Consider the following 13,125-nt stretch of genomic DNA (forward strand, 5'->3'; position numbering starts at 1 on the left):
ATGTCTTTCAAATCTTCAACTGAATATCCAATTGTCTTTTTGTGTCTTCTCAATACTTCCAATAATTTTCGAATAGAGGTACCATCTAGATCAGCATTTACAATTACAGGGAATGTCGAATTTGCCCCCAAGGAATTCATACCTGAGGTTGGATGGAAGGGGTTTCAGTTCAACAGTGGATGAAATTTCTTTTTGTTTTAGTTCTTCTGTGCTGACCTTTAAAAGTTAATATCATATTCTTTCATCCACTGGATCTTCAAACTCACAACCAAACTCTTCATCATCTTCTTCAAAATCTTTCATCTCTACATTTGCTGTATCATCTAGGGAAATGGATTCTTCTGAAGTGACATCACTGAATACCGGTGTATCCTCTTCTTCCCTTTCCTCTTGAATTTCAAAAGATTTTGTGTCAAAAATATTTTTGGAAAGTACCTCCTTATTATCAATAGCCCAATCTTTAATATTTGACACAATTAGTGATAATCTCATATGCATCTGATTTATTCTGATTCAACAGTGATCCACCAGCAGCTGAATCTAACATGCTCTTATTTTCAAAAGAAAGTCCCACATAGAAGGTGTGCAATATCAACCACTCCTCAATTCCATGATGTGGGCATTGTTGAAGCATATTTCTATACCTATCCCAAGCATCACATAAAGACTCTTTTTCTATCTGTTGAAAATTCAGAATCTTGTTTCTTAAAATCATCACCTTTCTTAGTGGAAAGAACTTATTTATGAAAGCTCGTTCTAATTGGTCCCATGATTTGATGCTTTTAGATGGCAATGAATACATCCAATCCTTGGCTAAGCTACAGAGATTGAAAGGGAACAATAATAACTAAATGAACTCGGGTTGAACTCCTTCGTATCTCACGGTGTTACAATATCTGTGAAACTCTATGAGGTGAGTATAAGGATTTTCTGTTTCGACTCCCTTAAATTGAACCTCTTGAATTTTTGCTATAAGACCTGGATTTATCTCGAAGCTTAGAGCAGAGATTTGTGGAAGCACGATAGGATCCAATGATCTTCTTGAAATTGGTGAGGAATAACTCTTCAGCGGTAGATCCATCTTTTCGATTCCCTTCCTACAGAGCCAAGAACAATTGATTAGGCCTCTTATTATGCAATTAAGAATGTAATAGAATTATATAAGAATTGTATGGAAATAAATGTATAAATGAAGGAAAAACTCTTAATGTAAAGACTTAGTGAAAAATTATGCATGATCCCCGACAACGACGCCAAAAACTTGATGTGACTCCGCAAGTATACGGAATATCATCAAGTAATAAAAGATATCGAACCACAGGAACCGAGGAATCAATTATTAAATAATAACAAGAAGAGTGGAGAGATCACGTAAATTTGAGTTGAGATGGGGAAAGTAAGAGCATGGTCGAGCACCTAAACCTCAATCGAAGTAAATCAACTAGTGACAGGATTTGAGAAAATGATCCTAGGATTTTGGATCCCTCGAGATTATGTTTGATTGACTATAGACTCCTTACCATTCCTCAATATTCATACATTTACAGAGATTCTAACCAAAATATCCAATTAGACCTCGTCAGGTTTACTCGGAATAGATCAATAATCCTCTATCGTTACGATTGTTAGTTTGAGATGACCCCAGATAGCCTGGTTATAGCTCTCCCGCTGTCATCGGGCACTCTAGCATACTACTAGTATCCTACCCCCTGTCACCGGCTATCTAATTAAGGACCTCTCCCTAACAATCAATAACCATTAGCTATCTCTCACATAGATTCATTGCAATCTAAGAATTTCCTTGAAAAGTCCGATTAAAGGTTCACCTTCTGTCACAAGGCACCCCGATCATATGATCCTAAGATTTCCTTATACCACAACTCATCCTCATAGATTCACACCATTCACATGTATATCATCAAATAAGCACAAGACACAATATCTATGAAGCAAAATGCATAAATAAATCATAGAACATGGTAAATACAAATCCATAGTGACAATCATCCATAATACACCTCGATTTCTCCTACATCCTAGAATCTAAGGTTCTACTCCATGACGGAGGGGATACAATGCAAAGAAGAGGTGAAGAAATACATTTTAGATCCTAAATAAAGGAAATAAAACTTATCAATGAATGTCTTCTTCTTCGCCTTGCAAGCTCCTCGTCAACGGTGGAATGGATGCGGCGGAGTAGCCCCAAAATGACAGATGGATCATCGATTTTTGCTTCGAATGGAGTCTACGGTGGCTCACCTTCACTCCTCAGGTCTCTCCCCCTTTTTAGGGCCATTTAGAGGGGGTATTTATATGCCCCCACTATCAACCCTTCGCCACACGGCCGTGTCTCGCCACACGGCCCATGGCACACTGGTGGCACGCCCCCGTCACATAGCCGTGCATAGCCGTGCCTGGTAGGCACGACCAGGGGCTGCTGACCCCCTGGAAATGAGGCACCGCCATGACTAGGGGGCACGACCACACCTTGTTGCAGCTCTAGAAGTAGGCATGGTCGTGCCTGTGAGGCACGGCCAGACACAAGCCCTTCTCTAGAAACCAAGGCACGGTCGTGCCTCATGGGCACAGCCAAGCTCTGGCTCAGCTCTGGAATAGAGACACGGCCGTGCCTGGTGGGCACGACCGTGGGCAGTTGGCTCTCTGTATGGCTTTCACGATGGAGGCACGGCCGTGCCTGATGGGCACGATCATGGACAGTTGCTATTCTGTTGGTGACGCATGACCCTGGTGATGCTACATGGTTGTGAGGCACGACCGTGCCCTAGGGGGCACAACCCCTTGAAGTTTGAGACACGGTCGTGCCTTGGAGGCACGACCCTATCTTACTTTATCTTCGGTTAATTCTCCGTTTCATCTTTTTCGCTCCATTTTCGTCCTACAAAAGCATAAAAACAAGAGTAGACCTCTGAACCATAAAATGGAGAAAACACGCCTAATGCATAAATAAAGAATGTGACAAACGTAAGAAATAATCACGAAATACAGAAAGATGTGTAATGTAAATATTAGAAATGTATATATATCTTACGCACATCAAACTGCCTTCAAAACACCAATTGGGATGTCACCATTCAGGATCGTATTTGGAAAGGCATGTCACTTACCAGTAGAGATAGCACACAAAGCATTCTGGGCAGTCATTGTAACCTGGACATGAATCGAGATAGAGTTGAGAGGAAATTACAGCTATAAGAATTGGAGGAACTAAGACTTGAAGCCTATGAAAACTCACGGATTTATAAAGAGAAAATCAAAGTATATCATGACAAGCATATACTGCGGAAGGAATTTCTAAGTAGGCGACAAGGTTTTATTGCACAACTCTAGACTTCAATGATTTCCAGGTAAATTGAGATCCAGGTGGGAAAGCCCTTTCTGCATTATTCATATCTTTTCTTATGGAGTGATTGAGTTGCAAGACTCGGAAAATGGGAGGACTTTCAAAGTGAATGGACATCGTCTGAAAAAATTTTATGATGGAGTTGTGCAGACGGTGATGGAATGAGAAAAACTCAATAACCCCATCTACCCAACTTGAGGGGAGTTCATTCATTTCTTCTTTGAGTTCATTCATTTCTTCTTTTTATTTTCCTGCTTTAGTTATTTTGTTTTATTTGCATTCATGTTTTTGTGAGTAGCATACTTGGTTTTTCATTTACACATAGTGTTTCGAATTGTAGTTTCATTTCCTTAAGTGTTCATACCATTCTTTAGGAGATGTGAAAGTTAGTTAAGTTCGATTATCAAGTTTTAGATTCTATGGCATGCTTAGATACTTTACATTCATATGGTCATTAGTGTGGTAATGGATCTTAATTGATTGACTTTATTTGATGATTTTATACACCTAGTAAGGATTTAACTATTTTTCTCCTTGTTGTGTGATATGCACTCATGTTGTGGAACTCTAGAACTTGCTATACTTCTTTTTAAGACCACAATATCATAAGTTATGTGATGATGATGAAGGCTATCTTATCTACACTTTTGTAATTCTCTTTGTGTAAATGCCCTCTTCTTTTACCTCACTAATAGTTTCATTTCTTTTACCCTTACTCTATGTGACCTTCTTTGGTACACCTTGACTGAAACAATTTACTGTTATCTTGTTGAATTTATTGCTCGAGATGGTCAAATTTTAAGTGTGGGGGAGGAGATGTGGTTGAAAAAAATGAGACTAGATACAATTTATAGCATGAGTGAGCCGTGCTTGATCACCATGATTGAACCATGCTTTATTTTCTTTGAAGCCATATTTTTTGTTTAGAAAGATTTGGTTGATGTTGTTAAGAAACTTGTATTAATAGCACATCATATCATGGTAGGTTTTTATTTTTATTTTATTATATTTTTAGATAGGTTTTTATTTTTTAAATAGGTTGAAAAAGAAAAGAAAAGAAAGAGAGGAAAAAAATGGAAAAAAATGTAAACACAAAAAATAAGAACAAAAAGAAAACAGAAAAAAATTTAGTGAAAAAAATGAAAAAAAGGAAAAAATTATTGAAAAAAAGAGAATAAAAGGAAAAAAAAATTAATATGTTGTGCAATTTTTCTAGAAGTGGAGTGTGATGATGATTAGTAGGTTTTGATGTGCATCTAAGGGAGGATGAGAGTTTAGTTTTTTTTTTAGGGAGAAGGAATTGGATTTCTTGTAAGTATTGTTTATGGGCATATTTAATATCATAACAGTTTATTGTTTAATATCTTTCTTTTCCATATTCATGTCATCTCTTTATCTGTTTTTCTTGTGCTTCATTGTCATTTTGATAAGCCTTTGAAGTCATGGACACTTGTGTTTATAGTGGTGGAAATTATGAGACAAGCAAGCATATGGTAGTGAAACATCATGAATTGCATTGAGTGGGAACTCCATTTACATACATACTATTGAGAGTGAGAGCATCACCATATACCTTGTCAGGATTACATCAAGTTTAGTTTAATTATGTGCTTGAAATCACCATGCTTGTTGACTTATGTATGAATTGGATCTCTTTATGCCTTGATCTATGAAAACTTGATAGTCTTAAGTAACTACCTTTTACTTTCTTTAAAACATTGATATGAGTTACTTAGGGAGATGTTTATTTTTCTTGGATTTCCTGAGACGTGCAAGAATAAGTGTGGGGGAATTGATAATAGTCATTTTTACTATTTATTTTGGCTCTGATACTTGATATTTTTATCCTTTCGTTGTTTAACTATTGAGTATTAACATATTTTACGAGTAGGAACTTATTTTGGACTATATTGCTTATTCCTACAGATTTGAGGGTCTAATGTTTCTAATGTATTTTTGTAGGATACTTAAAGAGCCATGAAGTTGGATCATTTAACTAGAGTCCGGTTCAGTGGAGATTGGTTCATTCAGCTTGAGTTCAGTTCAAGTCTTACTACTCCAGTCAGTTCAAGGTTTCAAAGGGGTTCAATATAGAGGAGGGCTAGAGTATTCTCTCTTAGATCTAAGCTAGGAGCCGCCACCCTCACCGACCTTCATCCATCTCCATTTTTTTTCGCCACCATCTTCCACAGCCATCGGAGTGGGAGAGATTGTCTTCCTTCGACGACATCGCTTGGAGGAGAAGAGGGATTCTCTTTTCCACCCACATCATCTACAGGGAATTGCATCGAAGTTGGGGATTCCTTCCTTCGCCGCACCTTCCGTTGCAGTTCACTTTGCTTCACATCCACCTCTGGCCAGAGACAGAGAGAGATTCACTCTATTTTCCATTTCTGAACATAAATTTGATTTTGCATGTTAACTATTTATTTAATTCCCTCTTATAGTTTTTTGGATGTTGTTTGTCATTAGTTTTCACTCGATTGGTTGTTGATGCATTTAGTTACTTTGTTGATGCAATTTGTTCTTAATACTTTCGTATTAGCAATTCTGGTTACAATGCTTAGTTCTCTTTTCATTTTTTAGTTGATGTACTCATTTTAGATGACAAATTTGAGCAAATCAACTACAGAACAGGCATATCGTTTCTTATTATTAATATGTGATCAATATATAATCATAGAAATATGAACGCACTCCTACTAATCTCCTTATACACAAAGAGTTTGTCATATTTCATGAGAAATCAAATTCTTTGATTGCCTCACCAAAATGGATATTCCACCAAGTTCTAAACTTGGCTTTAATAAAATTCATTTCCGACTACATGATTGTTAACTATTTATCCCTTTATGAACTTTTCAGAACTTCTTCATAATCAGGTTCCTCATCCTCAATGAGTAACACATCATTTGATTCACTTATGAGAAATCCATATTTCTCTGGAATATTGTGTGTCCTATTGGATCTACGAAGAGGTTATCTCCAAAGGTTCAGCCGATGATTCATCACTATGAGTAATTGGTTGTGGTTCTTGACTAAGTATCTCATTAATGTCTATTTAAGTCTCTTGAACTTCACTAAATTCAACTCTACTGTAACGACCGCCCTTTTTACCCCAAGGCGATATGTTACTTATACTTGCTAAACTCTACTATAAATTTTAGTTTCTTGCCATGTGATGATTGAGTGAACACATGCTCTCAAACACGTAACATAAAGTTTAAACATAATGGCAATTAAACATACTTTAGCAATTTCTAAACATGGATTTAGAAACCTAGCCAGGGTATCAAATTGGCATTAAAACTAAGCAATGCTAGCATCTGAATTTATCCTAAATAACATGTTGGCATTAAAATGGTTCCGTAACTTCCAACCTTACCTTTCACTACTAATTAGCATGCTATTGTAATTTACCAACTATCAAATAATACATAGAACTACTATAGTTGTTAACATTCGAAAGTGCGGAAAATAAACAACTCATAAAGACTAGTCTTTAACATTCTTAATGATGCAAGTTCCCAAAGCTCTTTATTCTAAGTTCCACCACATCACACACTTCGCATCGTCTCTGCCGCCTCCGCTACTCGAATTTTTTCTTTGCCCTTATCTGTAGTACAAGGAAAATAAAACTATAAGCATAAAGCTTATCAAGTACCATCCTACTCACAAAACGATGCATATTTTAAAATCATACTTTTGAAAAATATGAAAGGAAATATCTTCATGCTTGTCATTTATTGCTACTGAAACAAATAAGCTAGATAAATATCATGGTATACGCATCATAACAAGCACATGGACTAAAATCATAACTGAACTAAACATGATTTTAAAGACTAATTTCACTTCAAGTTAGTAATGAACTTTTGAAAACTTATACATATAATAAGTGAAAATAGTAATCATCCTGCTGTGGGCCCGGCATTGTGCTACTTATGCGCGCATCCCAAAATAGATCCGAGGTAGTTAATCCCGAACCCATTAGGGTACTACAAGGCGATCTCGAGCCTAGGGGTGATCTCGGAGCCCACCCATGGACGAACTCGGGTCCAAGCACATGCCATAAACAAAAGTAAAATACTTTCTTACTAGTTCTTTATCTTTAACCTTGCATATACTAGGCGATCTCGAGCCTAGGGGCGATCTCGGAGCCCACCCATGGACGAACTCGAGTCCATAATTACTGAGGCAAGGTAATTTATTTTCATAAACATTCTGTAAGAGAAACTAATCTCCACATACATACATAAATTTTTGAATAACTAAAACTATGGATTTATGCATACGAACGGAGCTACTTATACTGCAGGTGAGAGGTACTTACCTTCTGCGCTAATTTCCTTACAATTCTTCTGTTAGAGAAGAAGATCTTCTCGGCGATCTTCCTATGTCTACGCGTTCTTCTCGCGGAGGGGAGCGTCCTTGTAGAAGAAGTTCTCCGAAAACCATCCTTGTGATCCTAGGGGACGGAATCCTTGTTCTTCGGGTTTGGGGCGCCAAGAGGGAGGAGAAAAGAGGGGCGACGGCGTTCTGGGCGAGAGGTGAGGAAAGGATTTTTGGAATATAATCAAAATCTTCTCTTAAGCCTCCTATTTATATTAATTGATTCCTAGACTTAACTCACCTATAATTAAATTTTGGTTCCTTTTTTTATGGAACAGACTTGCTGGGTCTCTTGGTCATTGAAAATATTTTAAGAGTTGTAAATTTTCAAAGGTCGCGGGTTCAAATCCCGCCTCGGACATTTTCCTTCCTATTTATTTTAAGTGATTTCTAAACCTAACTCGCCTATAATTAAATTTCGGTTATTTCATTTTTGGAACAGACCTGCTGGCTCTCTTGGTCATTGGATATCTTTTAAGGGTTGCAAATTCTTAAAGGTCGCGGGTTTAAATCCCGCTTTGGACATTTTCCTTCCTATTTATTTTTACTACTTCCGCTAATTTAAAAATTCTAGAAAAATATTCTAAAATTTTAAAAAAATCATAGAATATTTCTAAAATTATTTTTGAGATTTTTCGGGCGTTACATCTACTCCCACTATTTCCTGCAAGAGAAACTCTTCTAGGAATACGGTATGCCTTGAAACAAACACTTTTGTTCCATGAGAGAATATACTTGGTAATCCCTCGTTTCCTTAGGGTATCCAACAAATAAACATTTATTAGATTTAGCTTCTAGCTTATCGGATACAATCCTCTTCACATAAGTATGACAACCTCATATCTTCAAGTAAGATAAGTGAGATTTTACTATTCCATATCTCGTATGGAATAGCAGAGACTACCTTGGTCAAAACTCTATTTAACAAGTAAATAGTCGTCTCAAGTGCATTATCCAAAATGTTCTAGGGAGATTGCATGATTTATCATTAACCTCACCATGTCTAACAAGGTTCAGTTTTGCCTCTCAAATACACCATTATGCACAGGTGTATCTGGTGTTCCATTGAGATAATATTTCATTGTCTCTTAGATAATCCCAAAACTCTTGACTTAGGTATTCACCACCTAGATCAGATCAAAGTATTTTAATACTCTTGTCAAGCTATTTCTCTACTTCAATTTTGAATTCTTTAAATTTTTCAAAGGTTTCAGATTTGTATTTCATTAAATATATATACTGTTAGTGCAGGAAGCACTAGCAGATCGAACCTGAGTTTTGATTATGGAACTAGGATCAAGTTAAGTATGTGGTTTGGCTAACCAGGTTGAATTGAGCTTGCAGAAAACAGGTTAAGTCCTAGTGCTGCTAGGCATGAAGTCTTGGCAGAGTCAAAGTGCACCAGGCAGAAGTCTGGACTTGGTCAGGAGGACCAAGTTGCAGAAGGCTGGACTTGGTCAGGAGGACCAAGTTGTAGAAGGCTGGACTTGGTTAGGAGGACCAAGTTGCAGCAGAAGAATGGACTGATCAGGAGGATCAGTTGCATTACAAGTCCTGGGGGGCAACGACAGAGCCGAGCACAAGTCCAACGGGTCAGGAGGACTCGGTTGGCAACAGGTAAATTCTCCCGAGGGAGTGGGTGAGGACGTGTTCCTACGAGGAACAGTAGGCGTCGGTCTAACCCAGGATCTCACCGGAGATCCGAAGTTAAAACTCGGAGTTGGTTCGGTGAACCGACTCAAATACTTTACATGTTATTTGTGAGTTAACTTTTGTGTAGGAAGAAAATCCGACGAATGCTTAACTCCGGCCGAAAAACTGGGTTTTCGGGTCTGGAGTCGACCCAGATGGGTTCTGGAGTCGACTCCAGCCGAGTCAGCCGAAATCCGGAGTCAGCGCGTCGAGTTTTCTGCCAAATCAGCCTGGAGTCGACTCAGGTGAGCTTTTGAGTCGACTCAAGGTCAAAACTTATCGCCGCTGCCGCCACCGCGACTGGAGTCGACCCAGAACGAGATTAGAGTCGACTCAGGAGGGATAAGCGACGAAGCCGATCAAGTTTTATCTGCCACGCGCGCTGGAGTCGACCCAGATCGCTATCTGAGTCGACTCAGGTCGACTATATAAGCAGTCCGCGACCTGCAGCCGAAACACACCATTCCAAAGCTTCCAAACTCCGTTCCCGCGACTCCCGTGACTTCCAACTTCGACGTCGGTGTTGTGCCTGCTTCAAGCTACTGTTCCGAACACCGAGACGCCGAAATCGAACTCCGGGGAGCGAAAGTTTGGTAACGAAAACTTAAGTTGTAATTCAATTCTGTTTATACTTTGTACTCAAGTTTTGTAATCGGATTTTTGATATACTTGCTGCCGGAAAGGGGCAAGTATCTTAGTGGATTACCCAACGTAAACGGTCAAGGACCGTGGGCCTTGGAGTAGCAGCGTTGCGCTGTGAACCAAGTAAAAATAAACGTGTCAATCTCTTTTACTTTCTCTCTGTTTTTGCTTCCACGCAAATTGTTTAATTGCTTCCGCTTTCGCACTCGAAGTTTTTTGAAAAATTGAAAAGCGTGAACAATCATCGATAAAGGGTAATGAAGTAGTTATAACCTCCTTGTGCTTGAGTTGGCATTGGATAGACACATCAGGCCAAGCAACTCTCCCACCTCCCCTCTAGCATGTGTCCAAACTTTCGATCCTACACCACGGGTAGAAGTTTAATTGATTATCCTTTCGAGCACGCTTGTTGCTCGTTTCGATATTGAATGCCTTGTTATAAATATATAACACATAGATACTATTACTTAATATTTCAGTCTCATAAAGAACTTCATTCGAAATTAGGTAACAATAATTGTTACTAAAATCAAATCGAACCCTTTCTATTTAAGCATGAAATAGAAAAGATATTCTTTATTAAATGAAAACATATAATAATTTTTTAACTCTAAAATAAGTCTTTTTATTGTTCCTTAGGCCCTATATATTATCACATATATAAGAGTCGCACTCAGTATCCAATACCCGAGTGGACGAGAAAATAGTATGATGTTCAATTATGAAAATACCTCAAGCAGAAGAGACATCACATGTCTACTTTCTCTTTACGGACTCAAGATAAAATTTATAATTTCAGAATTGAGAACAATTTTTAAATTCCTATACCAGTCCAAAATTAGGGTCAGTTAACTTATTGATATCCTAAATTATGTGCAATAAAAGACAACATGCGTAATCAATTAAATCTAGAAATACAATCAAGCATATAAAAGAGATGATTTTGTAAACAATTTACATACATTAATTGATCTCATTTATTTTACGAATTCAAAAGCCCTTACTTTGAATTTGGGAGATAGTAGGTACTCTCCAAATGGGTTGATATCCATTTATAGATAAGAACAACCTTGGAGAGAGTCCAACAAGTCATTCTTAGCTACAATGGTAGGTATCATATACCGATTATGTATCATGTATACATAACTATCACATTATGCTATCAACTAATTGAATGTTCACATAAACATCGGGTTGTTAACACATTAACACGTATACATCATATGTATAACACCCAATTTCACCTCTATCCACATTGACCTTGGAGAGAGTCCAACAAATCAACGCTTCAAGTTAAAGCAGCTGCTAATCATGAGATCATATCTCGATGGTTCAAACATATTTAATTTCAAGTCGGGCTTGGAGAGAGTCCAACAACCCAAACAAGAACTTAAACTCTAGTTCTAACCATATTAACGGAAGGTGTTAACTTTAATAATTTGTAAGAGATTTTCAGGTCTCATCCTCTTTTCATGCAAATAACGAAATTATCTACATGACATGACAATAAATGACATGACATAATTAATGCAACTAATCATGGCAAATGACATGACATGACATAATTAATGCAACTAATTATGACTACTTCCAGCCATAGTTATCGTAAATCTTATTTAATAAAATATGATTAAGAATTTGATTTCACAAATTAAAAATTCTTTAATTAGATTAGAAAATAAATTTTCATATCTAATCATATATTTTATTTTAGAAAATATAATCTTTAATTAAAAAATCTAATTAATTAAGAAATAAATTTCTTAATTTAAATTTTCTAATAAATTAAAAAATTATATAATTAAAAATTCTAAATTAAACTGTAATATTTTCTTTTAAAAAATAAAATTGTTAATTAAAAAAATCTAATTAATTAGGAAATAATTTTTTCTAATATGAAATCTCCTAACCAATTAGGAAATTTCTATAATTAAAAATTCTAAATTAAATTATTAAAATTTCCTTAATTAGATTTATGACTAACTACGACACATAAAATTATTTTACACGTATACCTTGCACTATCAGGCTCTGATACCACTGTTGGGATCATCTTGGTGCAATGCGCGTGTTTACACGTTTCGCAAACGTGCGCAACGAAAATAAAATAATAATTACAAGAAAATTATTACAACACACGCATGCAAAGCAGAAAATAACATAGTACAAGACATGATTGAAAATTAAAATTTTTAGAATAATAATTTATTTTACGCGTACCTCATTGATGACGTTGAGTGAAGTTGACATCAATCGAGCGGTCCTTGTCGAAGTTCCGCCTCTACTGGTGATCCACGTCAAGCTCTCATCTGGACGGCTTCCGAAGCCATGAGTCTTATCATCGTCTTCAATACTAGCCGATGATCGATAACGATCAATTCGAGAGAAAAGCCTAATAATCGAAAACATGCAACAACATTTGTCGCGATATCACCGACAATTTTTGGTGGTCCACCTTTTCTAAGGCAAATATCACAACATTGATGGAACGTTCTCCAGAATCGTATTCGTAAGATGACCGATGTAGTTTTCGGTGGTCAATCTTTGAAACTTCACAAGCTGACGATCAAGATGGGAGTCTTGGCATTTGGTGAAGTCCCAGAGGCGCGACCTCTTGGCAAAGGATGAAGTCCCGGAGGCGCGGCCTCTTGGGAAAGGAAGACTTAGCACGACGAAGCTGAGAAAAACGTCTCAAGCTAGTGCAAGGAAGGCACGAGGCTTTTGGAAGGCGTTTGAAGGCTTGCGTCAAGGCTAAGGGCTGAAGAAGAAGCTGGAAAAGGAGTTTCAACTTGATCAGTCGAGTGACACTATTGATGCAGTCGACTAGTGGTTGATCAGAAGAACACACAGAGGTTGTAGATGGATCAGTCGACTGGCACTGTTCACCAGTCGACTGGTGACCAAATAGAAAAATCAGTCGAGTCCATCAATCGACTGGGATCAGTCTACTAGTGATGGTGCAGTCGACTGATAGACTACTGATGGGGTGATAGCTGGTTAATTAAATCCATATTAAAGAGCCATTGAAGCCGATCAGT

The 13,125-nt window shown here is 37.4% G+C and overlaps 1 non-coding gene across 1 annotated transcript; it reads left to right on the plus strand.

Annotated features, from left to right (window-relative positions):
• Positions 1 to 605: 605 nt before the first annotated feature.
• LOC141843712 (small nucleolar RNA R71) lies at positions 606 to 712 on the plus strand. The gene has a single exon (XR_012603050.1). It is a non-coding gene; the product is annotated as a small nucleolar RNA R71 (small nucleolar RNA).
• Positions 713 to 13,125: the final 12,413 nt, after the last annotated feature.

This window comes from Curcuma longa, chromosome 12 (genome assembly GCF_044706935.1).
Source record: "Curcuma longa cultivar G26 ecotype Majalengka, Jawa Barat chromosome 12, ITB_CL_G26_1.1, whole genome shotgun sequence".
Lineage (NCBI taxonomy): Eukaryota > Viridiplantae > Streptophyta > Magnoliopsida > Zingiberales > Zingiberaceae > Curcuma > Curcuma longa.